Below are 12071 nucleotides of genomic sequence, written 5' to 3' on the forward strand. Positions count from 1 at the left end.
ATAAGTTTTTTTAAAATATTTAAGAAGCTTCATTTAAAATAAAATTAAAATGCAGATATTATCAGTTTAGCATGATCCTTGCCCTCGCTTTTCCTTGCTGAGTTATCCAAAGTGGGCTACAGCTGAGGGTGACTGAAAAGCGCTGGGCTGAGGCCAGGAGCAGAGCCCTTGGCTGGCTGCCGGTAGCCCAGGCTGGCAGTGGGCTGAGCAGGGCCGGCAGCCGGAACCCCAGACTAGCAGCCGGCTGAGCCGCTCAGCCCACCGCTGGCTCCACTCAGTCCGCTGCTGGGCTGGGGTTCCAGCAAGGTGAAAGTAACTTAAATTTCTTACTGTCATATTGCAACCCCTCTCTGGGGGAGGAGCTCAGGGGCTGGGGATGTGTGGGTGTGGGGGGGAGCATTCAGGGCAGGGGGGTGGGGTGCGGGGGGCTCAGGGCAGGGGGTGGAGATGTGGATGATGCAGGAGTCAGGGCTGGGAGCATGGAGTCAGGCTTGAGTGGCATGAAGGGCTCAGGGCAGGGGGTTGGGGTGTGTGTGTAGGGGGGAAGTCCTGTGGGGGCGGGGGCTTGGGGATGGTCTGGGACAGTCCCAGTTGCAGCCGGATTACCTTGATGGTGGATGGGTCCCTGCCCCATGCTGTTGCTGTTCCTGTTCCTGCCAAGGGAGCTGTGGGCCAGCTATGTGGGGGCACTGCATCTGCAGGCAAATGAGGAGTGGCAGCAGAAGACCTCCTTGGCCTGCCACTCCCTTCCCCCCAAGGGCCGCAGCTGTGCATGTCGCAGGGATGGCATGTGCCTGTAGTGCCCTGGTATCCAGCCATAGTGGCAAGAGAAGGGCAGCAGGACAGGCTGGGACACGAACACCTCCACCATGCGTCCCGCCAGCCCCTTTCACTTGCCTGACTGCCTGCTGATTAGTCCGGTGCACAGGGCTGTCAGCGCCAGCCTGCTGGAGAGTTCCAGCAGCCAACAGGACCCCAGATGGGAGCACGCCACACGCTGTGCCTCAGCCGCAGCGGAGCGCCCCAGCATAGGCCAGATCCGAGCATGCACGCTCGGCCTTATTTTCACTTCTAGGTTCTGCTGCCAGCCCCTAACCAGCCAGGGTCCCAGCGGTGAGGACCCCTGCTGGCCAGGGGGCAACAGCCGGAACCCCAGAGCAGTTGCGGGCTGAGCAGGGCCGGCAGCTGGGACCCCAGAGCGGCAGTGGGCTGAGCAGTTCAGCCCGCTGCCAGTCTGGAGTTCCATCCGCCTGCTCCTGCCAGCCAGGGTTCCAGCCGCTGTCCCCACTCAGCCTGCTGCTGGCCCGGGGTTCTGTTCATCTAGGCCAGCAGCAGGCTGAGCGGGACCGGCGGCCGGGACTCTGGGCTAGCAGTAGGCTGAGCAGGGCTTGGGGCCCGCTCAGTCTGCTGCCAGTCTGGGGTTCCGGACTCTGGCTCCTGCCAGCTGGGGTCTCAGCCGCCGGCTCTGCTCAGCCCTTTACCGGCCTGGGGTTCCTTTCACCCAGGCCAACAGCGGGCTGAGTGGGGCCGGCGGCCGGGACCTCAGCATGTCATTAAAAATTGGCTCCCGTGCCAGTGTGCCGTAGGTTGCTGACCCCTGGTTTAGATTATATTTTGTTTGTGCATAGTGTTTGATCAAAATGACCAACTAATCTGTGTACTATAATATCAACAATGCCCTTACTGTGTACAAAGATGAACAAATATGTTTCCCTTCCCATATGCATTAAAAACGGACCCCAGACAGACTATCTAGGGAAAATATTCTCTGTAAAATTAGAATGGAATATCGGGGACTTGGATTTTAGATACTGTAAGGACTTGTTTCCGTTAGCATGTTACGAGCAAAGTGCTGAAGGGGGGTCACCGGAGTTGCTGTTAAGTATGCCATCAGATCAAAAAGAGGATTGGGGCAATTTAGATTTCCATGTCTCTGAATATGAATAAATCCCACTGCTAACTCCTCTCTGCCTGAGATGACTTCTCCCTGGGGCTCATAAATATACCTCGGAAGAACAAGGTTTTTGCCTTTTCAAAAGAACAGACTGCACTCCACAGGGTACTCGCCCTCAGTCCCTGCTTCACATTACATAAGAGGAGCACTGTGAGATGCAATATGCACCTGCCAGCATTTTCTAACATGGCTGCCTAAAGATAGGTGCCCAAATTGATATTTAAGCACCTGAATTACTAGGTCCAAATTCTCAGGAGTAGCCTCTCCAGTTGCTACACATGACGTGTGGCCATATTGCTTTAGAAATCCACATTCCATCCAGTTTGTGGATAAACTTTTACATTTCCTTCCAGATTGGAGGGGAGAGGGGCCCGGGGTGGGGGTGGGGACTTGTTCTCCCAACAAGCTACTGTAAGGAATCTCTGTGAGGGAAAATTCAACTCCCAAACAAATCCACAGGAAAGAAAGCCTTGTGCTAGAAGGATACAGCAAGACTTCAGTAGCTTAAAGGCTAGGAAAGATGGCAAAAAGATTGTTAATTCAATGTCCTTACAGTAAATAATGGCAAGTCATCAGAAAAAAAAAAGATCAGCTAAATTTGTTTTTCAATACACAAAATAAAAAAGTCAAGAGTGTGACATTATTTACATATAAATGATGAGAACTGGGAATAAAAGAAGTAGAAGACAAGTTTGTGTATTTCATAAAACATGACCTAATGGAGCCAATAGTATCTGAGTTCAGAAGAGACAACTGCTGCAGCCTGCAGAAAGAGACACTATAGACCCTAATCCCTTTTTTCCCAGAGAAATCAGTGGGAAATTTTGCAATAGAATATGTGATGTGTTTCAGGAACGTGTACGTATACATTGTCTCTCTCTCTCTAACCAAATACCTAATATTACTGCTAACGAAAGATTTAAAAAGGCATATTCAGAATATGCAATGATATTACTGCTAACGAAAGATTTAAAAAGGCATATTCAGAATATGCAATGTTGTGGTAAGACACAAAGTGTGAAATCCTTGCTCCATTGAACACAAAAAAATTCCCATTAACTTCAATAAGGCCAGGATTTCATCCAAAGTATTTATCAGTACTTGTCTGTGTGGGCTGCAGATCTAAATTCATTCATGAAAAGTGCAGCCATCTCAAATCGATGCCGATGAAACTGCTATATTTCATATAGAGATATCAGGATATATTTGGATGAAGTATCTGATACCTGGATTATATTCACTTTAAGGACCTTATACTAACACATATTATGTCTGTTTCTGACTTTGTGTGTGTATATTCACACACATTGACAAATATGCATAAACATGGGAAACTGCTCCTCTGTGTGTAACATACTAAGATTGGAGTAATATATGGAGTAATACTTGATTAATTATTTTCCACCTGCTCATTAAGTGTACGCTGCTTCAGTGTTTCCAATTGGATTGTCACAGCCTTGTCAATAGGCTTGAAACTTGGGTGAAAAATTCCCAGGTGGAAAGGTTGAAGTGCAAGTTTGCTGTCTGATATAAACCTTGTAGAGGTTTTCTTCTAATCCAGTGCATTGGTTTTGTCCTCTTAATAAATAAACACAAGATTGCTTCCAAAACTGTAACAGTTGCTAAAGAAAAAAATAAGTAAAAGGAAGCAAGTACTTCATTAAAACATTCTCTAAAATTTTGATCAGCTAGTTTGATCATCCTGAGGGATAAATAAATTTGCAGAAGTTGTGGACAACTATTTAAGTCTGAAGCCTGAACAGCTCCATTGGGAAATATGCTAAAAGATAATAAAAAAAACACACTAATGTGACTCTAAGTAAACAGCCACAGCACAGCATTTAAAGCCCAGGAGATATCCAACCTTCTCCATTTAAGAAAATGTATGTCTGATCAAGTTCTCAAGTTTTGAGACATTTTTATGTTTTTAAATTCATTGTTTGTATTTCGTATCCTTGTAAGACTTTACCTCCGAGTATACAAATAAATTATGAAAATAAAATCTGATTTCATATATATCACAATAGTGATATTTATAGTTCTATACTTTAATCTCTGGTGGAAGATGGCTTCCTAGTGCAGCATCAGGAATTCCTGATCCAGCCTCCCTCATGTGAGCAATCTCTACTTAGGTGACTTAGTCCCAGTGATTGTATTTGAACTACTCATTTGAGTAAGCACTACTCATCTGTGTAAGCCTTACAAGAGCAGGCCCAAATTTCACAAAACCATAGTGACTCGTGGCAAAATTAATGTCTATGTGATTTAGGAATCCAAGGTTCCTCTAGGCCAGATTTAAAGAGATATTTAGAAACCTGAAGATAAAGAGAGGAGCCTAATGGGGTTGGGCACCTGGATTTCAGTATGAGTTAGGTTCTAGGCACTTTTGAAAATCTCATTAGGTGCTTAAATGTGCAGACTGACACCTAAATACCTTCAAAAATCTGGTCCTAATTCTCTTTTGAAAATGGGACTTGGATTCCTCCATTAAAATTTGAGAATGTTATCCTTAATGTATAACATTTGTTTCCATTATTGGAGGTGAGATTCTAGATGTAATTCATTAACAGTGTCCCACTTTATATATACAGCTCATAATTAGCACTAACCAATGGCCCCACAAACCAAACCAGATTGGAAGAGGCCCTGGAGGCTTTTTTGCCTTCCTCTGCAGCATAGGGCACGGGTCACTTGCTGAAAGATTCTCTGCACCTTGAGGTCTTCAAACCACAATTTGAGGACTTCAGTAACTCAGACATAGGTTAGGGGTTTGTTACAGGAGTGGGTGGGTCAGATTCTGTGGCCTGCATTGTACAGGAGGTCAGACTAGATGATCATAATAGTCCCTTCTGACCTTAAAGTCTATGAGTCTATAAACCAAAGTCCTTATGTTAAGGACAGAGGATTTCAGTAGAACCTAGCCCATGAGGTCCTACAATTGATGTGGTTATATAGCCTTCCCTATCTCATTCAACTGCTGTAGTGCCAGGGCTAGGGCATAAGGTTCTGGCAACACAGTAATCCAAGGACACATTTAAATAATGAATTCAACTGAGAAAAGTTGGTGGTATTAGAGGACAACTCACAAACAGAAAAAGAAGTGAAATTCATCCAATAAATTATTTGCTGCAAACTATTTGCCTGGCTCTGGTATAAAGATCATTCTAGCAGGCTAAACTAAGGATCCTGGGAATATGCATTTACATTTCAACATAGACCCTGTGGCACAGAAAGCTGACAGATGCTCAACTGTCTATCTGTGGCAGCCACTTTAGAATGCTTCTGAGTGATGCATTTTACACTCTCTCCCACTCAAAGACTAAGCATCACTTCTGCTACTTTTAGTCCCTGCTGGTTTGAAATGCCAAGCTCAAAATCTGTAGCTGTGGACTAATTTGGGTCTCCAAAGTACCAGTGGAATGGCATATAGCATGTTAGTGGTGCATTTGTTGACTGGTAAATAAATAAAATGATTTGAAATTTTACTCTGATTTCTGTCTAATGGTTTCCCATCAATAAATGTTGGTTGTTCCACAAAGAATCCTCGAAGAATCATATTGCTGCTATTCTCACAGTCATTTACTGTCTTCACTTCAGTTTTTGTCACAAGAATGAGAGCTTTAATCCTTCATAAGTGTGTACAAAATGGCAGGATTCTCTAGTACTTCAACCTTTACAGTGGTCTGTAATTGGATTAACTGGCAATTGTTGTTCTTTTCTTATGCAACCCCAGCAGCCTGCAAAGAAGTGAAATGGCCAGTCAATGAAAATATAGAGTATTTTAAATGTTAAAGTAGATAGGAAGGCTGTGGAGTTCCCTCCCACCACCATCACCACCACTACTAAACCAGAGAGGATTCTCATCGTCAAGACTAAAACTCCCATTAAAGCACACTAGAAACAGCACAAATCAATTCTCATGGTTATGAGTGTAACAAGATAGGGAAAGAGTGAGATCCTCCTTTCTTCTGCACTTTATTTCAGGTGCATGTATGCTGCGAATTGAAATTCATCTCTTGAGCTTCAGTTAAAATCTTATAAACAGCAGGTGGGATCATGTAACACTGTGACCAAAGTACTGTGAACTTCACAACTGAATAACCAGCTCTGTAAAGTAAAGTGAATATTTTATAATAATATTCCCCTTTGAAAATGTGAGTGTTTTAATTTTATTTTAGTTACAAAAAATTCAATTTGGAAGTACATTAATTTCAGGCAGTGATTAAAATTGATTGAAACAGGAAGTGGTGTTCTCACTGCGCCAGCCAAAGGGAGCTGGAAGGGGAAGTGCTGCTTATCCAAGCCAGGGGAAACTTCCTTCTGTTTTTAGCAGAGAGAGGGAGAGGCATAGAGGAGTGCTGGAACACTTTTTATAGTGGGAGTGCTGAAAGTGGAAACCACGTATTTAATTACTATTTCAAGCCAGGGGGAAGCTGCCGCTCTCCCAGCACCCCTAGTTCCAACACCCTGGATGTACACCAGCTTTCTGGTAACTTAGGGAGACCTGCTCCTCTCTCTGCTTATCTTAGTAGAACCAAAGGGATCTTCCCCTGCTTTGTTTATCACTCTAGGGGTTAGGTGAGAGAGAGGTGTCTGGACTCCTAGAGGGGAGGTAGCAGTTCATGTGATCAGATGCAGAAATTTAGGTGCTTAAAGAACTTTTACTTAGGTGCTCAGTGAACTTAGGCACAAGGGTTAGGCAGCAGCCAAGCAAGGGATTTGTGGGTCACAGTGGCACCTAAATGTGGGATTAGGCACCTAACTATCTTAGTGGCTCCGTACCTAACCTTCAACGGTAGGCAAGGTGGAAAGGGGCAGGGCTATGGCTAAGTCTCCCTTGTGCACTGGCTTGTACAGATGTTCAGAATAAGGTAGATGGAACATTCTCTCCAGGGGTGGGTAGCAGCCGTGCTCTTCTTGTACTGCATGAATGCATTGTGTGTGTAACTTAGCTCCTTCTGGAGCTCCCTATATTCACTACTGAATTAAAGATCCCTTGATGGTCCAGTACATACATGTGCACACATGCTTTAACATGCTACCTATTGCTATCCTTTAATATTCAAATCCACTGGGGCTGTCAAGCAATTACAAAAATTAATCACAATTAATCACACTGTTAATAATAGATTATCATTTATTTAAACATTCTTGGATGTTTTCTACATTTTCAGATATATTGATTTCAATTACACCACAGAATACAAAGTATACAGTGCTCACTTTATTTTTACTACATTTGTGCTGTAAAAAAACAAAAGAAATAGTATTTTTCAATTCACCTACTACAAGTATTATAGTGCAGTCTCTTTCTCATGAAAGTTGAACTTACAAATGTAGAATTATGTACAACCCCCCCTCCTGGCATTTTACAATATAAAATTTTAGAGCCTGCAAATCTACTCTATCCTAACTCTTGTTCACCCAATTGCTCAGACAAACAAGTTTGTTTATATTTGCAGGAAATACTGCTGCCCACTTCTTGTTTATGATGTCACCTGTAAGTGAGAACAGGCATTCTCAGGGCACTGTTGTAGCCGGCCTCGCAAGATATTTATGTGCCAGATACACTAAAGCTTCATATGTCCCTTCATGCTTCAACCACCATTCCAGGGGACATGTGTCCATGCTGATGATGATGAGTTCTGCTCAATAACAATCCAAAGCAGTGCAGACCAATGTATGTTCATTTTCATTAACTGAGTCAGATGCCACCAGCAGAAGGTTGATTTTCTTTTTTGCTTGTTCAGGTTCTGTAGTTTCTGCATCAGAGTGTTGCTCTTTTAAGACTTCTGAAAGCATGCTCCACACCTCATTCCCCTCAGATTTTGGAAGGCACTTCAGATTCTTAAACCTTGGGTCAAGTGCTGTAGCTATATTTAGAAATCTCACATTGATACCTTCTTTGTGTTTTGTGAAATCTGCAATGAAAATGTTCTTAAAATGAACAATATGTGCTGGGTCATCATCTGAGACTGCTATAACATGAAATATATGACAGGATACGGGTAGAAGAGAGCAGGGGACATACAATTCTCCCCTAAGGAGTTTAGTCACAAATTTAATTAACACATTATTTTTTGTAACAAGCATCATCAGCAGGGAAGCATGTCCTCTGGAATGGTGGCTGAAGCATGAAGAGACTTATGAAGCTTTAATGCATCTGGCACATAAATATCTTGCGAGGCCGGCTACAACAGTGCCCTGAGAATGCCTGTTCTCACTTCCAGGTGACATCGTAAACAAGAAGTGGGCAGCATTATCTTCTGCAAATATAAACAAACTTGTTTGTCTGAGCGATTGGGTGAACAAGAAATAGGACTGAGTGGACTTGTAGGCTCTAAAGTTTTACATTGTTTTTGAGTGCAGTTATGTAACAAAAAAATCTACATTTGTAAGTTGCACTTTCATGACAAAGAGATTGCACTACAGTACTGGCAGGAGGTGAATTGAAAAATACTATTTCTTTTTATCAGTACATCTTCTCTCCACAGTTCCAGTGTAGGCAGCAAAGTCTGGAAACATTTCCATGCTGGCCCAAGATCAATAGGCCCTACCTACTCATGACCCACATACAACTGGGCATCAGCCAAAACCCAGAATACTTCATTTTCTGAATCTTTGGTGGAAATATGATAGACTTGCCATGTCTTAGCTAATCCACATAGAAGGCATATAAAAATTTATATGTGACATATTTGGTTCCAATAAACCAGTGCTTCACTCCAGTTTTTCAAATATGGATTTTTTTAAAAAGCCTTTAATGCAAGTGTTTTTAAGACCAATATGATCTCTTCGTTTAGCCTTGGTCCTCCCTCAGAAATGTGTAATTATTTGTAAACATATCTTCCTCTTAATAAAGTATTTTCCACTTAGGAGTAACTCTGATTGTCTTCTGAGATATATTATCCACATTGCTGTTGATAGAATGAAATGTTTATATTTCTCATCAGGCATGGGATGGATGTGTGACTCTTATATTGTCCTTAAATTCATTGTTTTAAATCACCGTAGGTGTTTCTCTTGACTTCCTACTTGTTAGATGTTCTCAGAAAAATGTGAAATGACAATAAGCCTTCACATTAAGGGGTTTCAGTTTATGATGATTTTTAAATGTGTGTGCTCTATTATTAATAAGGACATGTTTTCAGTAATTTAACTGAAAATAGATATGTTCTGGGTCTTGGAACCCACCAGAAAAAAGTCACAGCACCCCCATTTGAATATTTTATCATTGTGTGATGGAGTTGTTTTGTAGAAACAGATTATTAATATGTAAAGATGTTACACTTTAAAATTCTGGAATGAGTTCCTGACACTTGGCACAGTTACTGTCATGAAGACCTTATATTATGGCTATACAACCCTTCTTTTAAAAGAACTTTATGCACCAAACTATCCCAAGGGTGATATTTTATCAGAACTTATGCCAAGAATTCTCCTCTGTGCAGGCTGTCAAATGCTTATTGAGTGATTAAAATTCAGTACTGTGTCTGGTCAAGGGTAAGTTGGCCTCTACCCTTCATTTAATTATGGTGAGGCTGTATTATCCTGAAACTTTCAGAAGGTTTTATATGACTGACTAATGTCTGGTGCAGTGTTCCTCTCTCAGGTCCTACTTAAGGATGAATGGAAGCGTGTTTGAGATCCCCTTCCTCCTCTACCCTTGAACTTGTTGCAGAAAAATTAATTATTAAGGTCCTAACTTAAAAAGCACTCCTCAAATGCAATGAGCAAAATTACTGACAAAGTTTATTTAATAATTTACAAACGTGATGTTGGACTTTTAGTAAGAAGTCCCCTAAAAATCTCTTGGTGGACTTGTAAGTCAGTTTCCCACCTTACATTCTGAACACTATTTCTTCCTTCCTCTTTGCCTACAATTTTCTGTCTATAACTGCCTTGGTTTCCTACTAAGCTTTCTATACCCTGTCAATTCTGCTAGAGCAATGATACTCAGATTGATGCTCATGTGCAACAAGTGGCTCTTTAATGTATCGCCTGCCATTCTTTGCAGCACATGATTTTAAAACACTATGATTTAATTATTAACTAATCTAAATTATTAATCAGTCCAGATCCTTTTATTATGTTGTTAACCAATTGTGGTTGATAAATGATAATACTTGGTCAGTCATTTTTCTTTGAGAATAATATAATATAAAAACTAAATATTTCCACTGTCATACTGCTTAAATATGTGTATCCCTTCTGCCCATCTGAGTTGGCAACAACAAGGGCTGGGTTCAGTATCTAGGGGTTCCGTTTCAATAACACAATGAAAAACTGGCTCGAGCCCTCACCCCCTGGGTACCTCTAAGAGGCAATACTTCCCCTCTCACAAGCACGGAGTCTGAATGTAGTGAAATCCTTTTAATAAAGGAAGGAAACAATGCAGCATTATGTTGGGGAAACACCACAAACAGGATTCATAACACAAACAATGAGCAAAAGACCCACCCCCAAGTAAGTTTGGCAGTGTCCTTTTGCCCTCAGAGTCTTATGTCCAGCAACCCAAAAAAATCCCCCAAAGTCCCAAAATTCCAACAACTCAAAAGTCTCTATCCCTGGTCAGTGCAGCCCCAGAGTTCAAAAGTTTATCTGCAGAGTTTTACGCCCCCCAGCCTGGGTGGAAATGGGGGAAGAGAGGGCTGGGGTGTTAAGGGGCACCTTACATGGTCCAAGGCCAACTGCCCCGCCTCTCCATGGTGTTCTGCTGCAGCCGTCACTGGGACCCATTCTGCCAGCTGCTTCACTCCACCACCCATCCCATGAACTGCTCTGATCCACCAGCTGCTCTGCTCTACTCCAGCAGCCATCCTGTGAGCCACACCAATCATCTCACAAACTACTCTCTCTGCTAGCTCCTGCCCCCACTACTTAACACAGCACGCAGTGACCTCAACTGTGAGTGTTTTCAACTTATAGCAGGGGAGCATCAGTGCTGGTGCACCATTGGCCTAAAGTAAATTTAGCTTAGTAGCCTGTAACTAGACTCCTAACAAAATCAAAATTAACTCCAATATTTCACAATGGAGAAAGGAGACAGTGCAGTTGGCATTTCAGGTTCTTAAACAGGACCCACACCACCAGGCACAAACACCTATCCAAACATCCCTCAATTCACTAGGTTTTGGAACCCATGTTCCTTGTCTAGCAAGTGCTACTTCTTTGATGGCGAGTCCCTCTGTCCTAAAACAGTTCCACTATCCTTGATTCACATAATCAGAGTAACAACACTTTATTCTTCCTGCCCCAATAACATAGAAACTGGGGATCCCACAGCAGCCAAAGTGACCATTTGGGCTGCTGTGGGCTCATACTAGGCAGGGTGGGTGTGCCTATTCAAATAAGATCAGCCCCTGAAGTTCTTTTCCACAACTCACCATTGGATGTCAGGGTAGAGCTCATCCTGACTCTGCTTCCATATGAATATATAATACTATAGTAAACAAAACAATGAATTCACACTACTATGGCTTTTTTGAGCAACGTTGATTGCTAATTTGGCTCCTGAACCACTGAGCTCCGAGTATCACTGTGTTATATGATACGTGCACTTAAATTCTTTCTAATCAGATGCTGTAACCTCTCTGGTCGTGTTGAGATAATATATTAAGAATGTTTCCTTATTGATACTTCCAGTTCTAAGAAGCCTTAAGGGTAGCATTGATAATATTCTTTATTGCTTTTTAAAAATCAAGGCCTAGATTCTCTGCTGGTCTGAGAGAGGCATCTCTTGATATCATGTTCTCCATTAGGCTGCTCCTTTGGAATTTGCTTTTCTCTCCATGATTCCGTAATAACCCAAGTTTGTTACTTTCAGGACATCCTGCAAGGCCCCTCTTTTCTATCTATCCCATGAGACGATGGGGAAGAATGGCAGTTGGAGGAATAGAAGGGAGACTCTGGATGGGCATTTCATGAAGAGGTTTATTAAAATGTTGTTGTATTTGTGTTGTTGCCAAGGTATTCATATCTGAGAAGACAGGCATTATCAAGGATGCTCAGCATTTGGGGTGGCTCCTCTTTGGTTTAGTGTCACAGAAATCTAGATAAAGCAATAACAAAGAGACGTGCCTGCCAGACTTCATTTTTTAGGGTAAGAGCTTGTCCT

Source organism: Gopherus flavomarginatus, chromosome 8 (genome assembly GCF_025201925.1).
Source record: "Gopherus flavomarginatus isolate rGopFla2 chromosome 8, rGopFla2.mat.asm, whole genome shotgun sequence".
Taxonomy (NCBI): domain Eukaryota; kingdom Metazoa; phylum Chordata; order Testudines; family Testudinidae; genus Gopherus; species Gopherus flavomarginatus.